Below are 6,840 nucleotides of genomic sequence, written 5' to 3' on the forward strand. Positions count from 1 at the left end.
GTCCATCATGGATGTGGGCCCTGCAAATGAGCCCAGGGGGACAGAGAGCTGCTGCTGCTCTCCCCACATAGCTGATCCAAGCTGCACAGGTTTCTGCAGCATTCCCAGCTCAGATTCCCCTTCCCAAAGTCCTATGAGCAATGCAGCTGCCTCCTCAAGGTGTGGGAGCAGGTGACACAGCACACAGACTCTGCAGGCACTCCTGGAATGATCACCATCCATGGGGACAGCGTGGGGATGCATGTGTTCCATGGCCTCACCTAGATTGGGACATGTGTTTCACAGCCTGTGCTCCATGGCCACAGGGGAATGCCTCTGAGCTGGGACAGGTGACCCAGTGTCACTGCTCAGGAATGTGGCAGGTGCTGCCCATGTTTTGGATTCTGCAGAATTTGGGTCCCTGAGCTTTGGGTGTGTGCTGGACCAGGTGATACTGGGGGAAAGGAAGGACAAGGATGAGGCAGGTGAGGGGATCTGTGCACAGGTGGCTTTTCTGGTGAAAGCACTTGCTGCTCTCTCTCTCTACTCAAATGTTGTCCCCAGAGCAGCTGCCTCAAGATATTGTACCTGGGATGTGGTGAAGTCTGTGGCTGCACCCTGGAGTGGTCTGGCCGGAGCATTGTGTCAGAACAAAGCTGCTCCAAACCTGCAGATCAAGGGCTGAATCACGGCAGAGGTCTGCCCTGCTCACTGAGGGCAGGACGGGGAGCACAGGTCTCACAGGCAGAGGCAGCCTGCTCTGAGCCTTCAAATCTTCCAGCCTGACAAACCTTGCTGAGGCATCCCTGCCTTGTCTTTGCCTCCATGTGTAGCCATGATATTTGTCGAGAAATCCTTTCCTTAGGATTTTTTCCTCCTGAGAAGCTGAGAGGCCTCAGGAACAAAATGTAAACATTGATTATCTGCTGCTGTGGAATGCAACAGGTGCATCTGTGATTGGTCTCATGTGGTTGTTTCTAATTAATGGCCAATCACAGTTCAGCTGTCCAGACTGTCTCAAGCTTTTGTTATCATTCTTTTTCTATTCTTAGCCAGCCTTCTGATGAAATTCTTTCTTCTATTATTTTAGTATAGTTTTAATGTAATATATATAATAAAATAATAAATAATATATAATTATAATGTATAATATAAATAATATATAATTATAATGTATAATATAAATAATGTAATGTAATGTAATGTGATATAATATAATGTAATATAATGTAATGTAATATAATATAATATAATGTAATGTAATATAATATAATATAAATAATAAAATAATAAATCAAGCCTTCTGAAACAGGGAGTCAGATCCTTGTCTTTTCCCTCATCCCAAGACCCCTGTGAACACCATCACATCCATGGGCTGCTCCCTTGGGCCAGGAGATCCTCTGTCCTCATCAGCTCTGTGCCACAGGGACTGGACACCTTTTGGACCTGCAGGGTCCCATCTCAGCCTCTCGTGATGTAGAAGATGCTCCAACCCCTTCATTTTCTGGCCCTGTCTGCTCCAGTAACTCCACATGCTTTCTGAACTGCAGTTTGTGCAGCAATTTCTGGACACTGCCCCTTGGAGGTCTTGACATCTCCTTGGGCTTCCAAGCACCTTTGGGGATGCCTTGGAGTGTTGTGCTGCTGCTGTCTCCCTGTTATCTTTGCAACCTGCATTAGGGAGCTGCATTAGCCCCCATGGGACTCCCAAGGCCAGGCCAAAGCACAGCAGTAGGTGGGAAGGTCAGCTTGAGGTGCTGCAACTGTTCTGTGCTGTTCTGTGCAATGTGTGAGCAGTGAATTACACGTGGAAGTGCAGGAAGTGGGGAGAGCTGGCCTTCCCCTGCCAGTCCTTTTGTGGGGTGAAAAGCATGAGCAGGTTTAGGAGCTGGTGACAGCGAGGAGCAGGAAGGGGAAGTGTGAGGGATTATAAATATCTGGCTCTCCAGGGGCAGAGCTGTGAGATACTGGTTTCCATGAATAGGCTCCTGGAGCATGACACTCTCTTCCCTCTTTCGTGTGGCTGTGCTCCAGATAACAGAAACCACTGCTGATTTCCTGAGCTCACTATCTTTGTCAGAAAAACCCCAAACAGCAGCAGTTTATAAATAAGGCTTAGGAAATGGAGCTGCTATTCTGAGGAGCAATGAAACCAGCAGCTTGACCAGCTCAACGCCTCAGTTCTGGTTCACAACGAACTCGAGCCATCACAGGAAGAAACCTGAAGCCTTTCACAGAGAGGAAAGGGGAACTGGGCTGCAAAGCAGGCCATGGTAATGCAGTGCAGAGTCAGGGCCTCGGCTGCAAGGGGCTGCCTGGCCCTTCCTAGAACCAGAGATTCTTCTAGAACCCTTCTAGAATCAGAGATTCTCCTGAGCTGGAAGGGACCCACAAGCATCATCGAGTCCAACTCCTGGCCCTGCCCAGGACAGGCCTAAGAATCACAAATTCAGGCCAAGAGAGGACCAAGAGAATCCCACCCTGTGCCTGAGAGTGTTGTCCAAAAGCTTCTTGAATTCTCAGGCTCCACCATTCCCAACCTGCCTGCAAGAGCCCACAGCCACAGTTAGCTGCTGTCGCCCTGGTTTTTAAAGATTTTCTAAGCCTTCTGAGGTTGACATTCTTGTAGCAAACTTTCTCACACACTTTCTGTAAATAACTCATTGTTTTGCATTCCTTTATGGAGGAGGAGAAAGTTGATGGGCTGTTGGTCTGTCCAGTGTCATTGGAGAGGTGGCACTGTCACCCTCCAATCTGCTGTCACTTTTGGAAAACTATAAATGCTGGAGTCAGAAAATAAACTTCCCTTTTCCTTCACCTTGAGAACAGCGGTGTGAGCTTGTGTTCTTTCATGTCCTATAGCAGCAACCTGCCACACCTGCTGCACCAGAAAACACCCAGCTCCTGGTTCCCTCTGCTTCTGCAGCCTGTGCCATTCCAGGGCTTTGCACTAACACCAGTGGACAACATTCCACCTGGATCTGTGCTCTGCCTCAGCCAGATGCTGAGGAAACCTTCAGCAAGATAGCAGGAGCTGAAATGAGCGCAGGGATGTCTGCTGGAGGTTTTCTCACAGTTCACCCTTGGCCAGTGGGTCAGCCCTGTTCTGGAGCTTCTGGGTATGAACCTGGCCCAAACTGTGCTGGAACCCCCAAACATGTGTGGGCATTTCTGGTTCAGTGCTGTCCTGGCACAGAGGAGCAGATCTGACAGGGTGGCTGTGAATGGGGAAGCCCTCAGGAAGGGAATTCCTGAAGCTCCAGCACTTTGGAAAGTGAGATATGGATCTCCTGGACTGGAAAGTGTTTTGAGACATGCAGTCATCAGCACAGCCCTGAGAGCTGGAGGTGCTGAAGTTTACCCTGGAGAACAGACAGCAGAGGAGGGCAGGAGAAATCTCCAAATCCACAGAGAAGGTGGAGGATGGATCTTTCTGCCATGGTCCTCTAAGAGGCTTCAGCTGCAGGGAGGAGGATTCAGGTGAGACTCAGGGAAGATCTTCCTCCTTGGAGACAGCGCTTTATCTTGTAAGAGCTTTAAAAGAGGACAATGCAAGGATAGCTGAGCATTGTCAGGAGGGCAGGGCTGTCTTCATCCAAAGTCCCTTCTAGTCTCAAGGTGATGCCACATCCAGCCTATGAGGTTCTGTGGTCTGTAGGGTGCCTGTCAGGGTGTGCTGAGTGTCCAGGGTGGAGCATTTGCCCTTTGCAGCTCCTTGTGTGCAGTTTCACAGCTCAGGCCAAGAGAGGACCAAGCTGCTTGGTGCCGTGTGGAGCATCCTGAAGCAGCTTCCTTGTGGGCAGGAAAAAATGTCTGTGTGGATAGCTGTGCCACCCAAAACTTGTCATTGCTTGCATTTTGAGAAGGTCATGTGTCCTGGGGGTTGTTGAACCTTGATAGGTGTGATGGTGTTCACAGGGGTGTGAGGATGAGGGAAGAGACGAGGATCTGACTCCATGTTTCAGAAGGCTGATTTATTATTTTATGATATATATGGTATTAAAACTATACTAAAAGAATAGAAGAAAGGATTTCATCAGAAGGCTGGCTAAGAATAGAATAGGAAAGAATTATAACAAAGGTTTGTGGCTTGGACAGAGTGATTGGCCATTAATTAGAAACAACCAACATGAGACCAATCACAGATGCACCTGTTGCATTCCACAGCAGCAGATAATCAATGTTTGCATTCTGTTCCTGAGGCCTCTCAGCTTCTCAGGGGGAAAAATCCTAAGGAAAGGATTTTCCATAAAAGATGTCTGTGACAGATAGGAGCAGCCTGGCTCATGGACTGTCCCACAGCCAGATCCCATGGACTGATCCCCAGAGCTCTGGGCTTCCACAAGGCAAGGCCTGAGGTGCAGAAGCTTCTGCTGAAGCCATGCCATGCCATGCCATGCCATGCCATGGCCCCTGTCCCCAGAGCAGTGCAGCCTGGCACAGTCCCACCTGGCAGGTAACCAGCTCTTGCTGCAAGCAGAGATGATTTCCAGCACGTTGCCAGCTCTGGCTTTGCAAGCTGCAGCCCTGACAGCACAAGCACCTAAACAAACACTGTCTTCTGCTGCAAGGTTGGTAATTGCTGGCCACAAACTACAGGCAGCTGGGCCTGGCTCCAGGAGAGAGAGATGTGCAAATATTCCTCTGTTAGAAGTTGTCTCCAAGGTGCTGCCACAGCCTGGGCCTCCCAGAGAGGGTGGGGAGAGAATGGTTTACAGGCCAAGGTGGATCTTCTCAGCACCCTGCCAGCACAACCTGGGCTCATGGGAGCCGCTCCTGCTCTCCAGTGCTTCACCTTCTGCATTCCAGATGCAAGCAGGAGTTTTACACACACAAACACACAGAGAGAAGGGCACCAGGCTAAAGGAGGGTGTGTGGTGTGTTTGTTTCCAGTCCCTGTGGGCTCAGCTTTGAGGAATGGCACTAGCAAAATGGCAAAATCCATGCCAGTTTGAGTTCTGTCACATCAAAAATCTTCTCCATGTTCCCCACTGGTATTTTGGAACTGACAGCTCATGGCAGTTATGACAATGGGTTCTGCAAATCCAAAAAAAGTCCTGGACATGGAGCTGTACACAGATTTTATATATATATTTCATGCATTGTGCCTGTAAAGTAAAATCCTATTTCATGTAGTTCTTCTAGATTTCCTTGTTTGTGTGCCTGAAACTACAGATGGGATGGGATAGGATATTGGGATGGGGTGGGATGGGATGGGGTGGGATGGGATGGGGTGGGATGGGATGAGGGAATAGAGTGAAGATGGACTGTGTCATCTGCCACCTCCTTTCTCTGAAGCAGCACGAGCCTCAGGGTTTCCTGCTCTCCCTGTGCTGCTGCAGCAAGGACACAGGAGAGATAAGCAAAGAACACTTTTCTGGTGGACTAAATTTTCAGCCACAGCAGGTTTGTTAAACATGAGAACCTGCCTGTCCTTACAAATGTGTCTGCTTGCAGTGGAGCAGCTCAGGAAGGCCCATGGCTTCAGGGGACCCAGTCCCTGCTGACCATTTCCAGCCCAGCTGGGAGAGCCAACTCCCCATTCCCAGTGGAGGAGCAAGGAAGAAGTGGAATAAGGAATAAAACCACTTTGCCCTCAGCTGAGTAATGCAGCAAGGCTCTACTTTCCTGTGCCTGAGGCAGCACTGGCTCCATGAGATGATTTTTAGGTACCAGCAGCACTTGCAGCCTGATTCAGCCCAGCCAGTGCCAGTGGGGCACCTCTGGCTCAGCTTCCCTGGAGAGGGACATCTTGGGAAGGGTCCAGGAATTTTATTTCCTGCAAGGGCCCTCTGCTCTGAGCACATCCAGCCCTTCAAGGGTTCTGTGTGCCCCTGCATCCCTCTGGAGTGGGAGGTGGATAATCTCAGTTTTTCTCCTGCAAGGGCCCTCTGCTCTGAGCACATCCAGCTGGGCTCTGTGTGCCCCTGCATCCCTCTGGATGGATAATCTTGGCTCTGTGCCTCTCCCAGCCACAGGAAAGCTTTGCTGGGCACTCTTGGCTAGCTGCAGGACTGAGAGAAGGGGAGCAAAATCACTGCTGGGGTCTTGCAGTGAGATGTTTGAAGATCATCACCCATTGTGTCTCCTGGGCTGCCCAGAGGCTGACTGCAGGACACAGCTCAGATGGAAATGAACATTACTGGGCTTGGAAGTGGACTTCATGTTAGGGCCAGAAGTGGCTGGGAAAAATTTCCTGGAGCTGCTGTTGCCTCAGTTTATACAAACTTACTTAGAAGTCATGGAACTGGGCCAGGTGAATCAGAATTCATTCAGGAAAGAAAAGTTCAGGGCTGTAATTGAACCCATTTCAGAGCTCTTTCAGAATGAAACACTTCCAGGTTTCCTTTTGAAGTGGATATTTGGAAATCTCAATGTTTTCCTGCTGCTTGTGACAGCAGAAAATGATCTCAGGCTCCGAACAGAAACGGAAACTTGGAATTCTCTAAAATAACGAATGCAAAGTTTTGTTTCCAAAAGATTGAGATGAAAGTCAAACTCTGACATCTTGAAATTCCTGGTGGAAGGGGTCCTTGCACTCTGAGCCACTTATAGAGAGATGAGCACATGTCAGTGAGCAGCTCTGACTCTTCTGCTTTTCTTCCCCCATGCAGGGCAGCAGGTTTGCTCTCTTGTCCTGTGCAGCAGAATCCTCTGTGTTTTGCTGGTTGCTTTCCTTGCTCATATTCCCCGTTATTTACAGTGCATGTGGCCAGGTGGGAGCAGCTCTGATCACACAGATCATGAGCAGAAAGGAAGAGAAAGATGGAAGAGGGAGGAACATGACTAAAAAGGTGGGAGATGGAAGGAGACACATGGGGAGGAGACAGCAGAGAAGATCAGAAATACTCCTGGAAATGC

Source organism: Ammospiza nelsoni, chromosome 25 (assembly GCF_027579445.1).
Source record: "Ammospiza nelsoni isolate bAmmNel1 chromosome 25, bAmmNel1.pri, whole genome shotgun sequence".
Classification (NCBI taxonomy): domain Eukaryota; kingdom Metazoa; phylum Chordata; class Aves; order Passeriformes; family Passerellidae; genus Ammospiza; species Ammospiza nelsoni.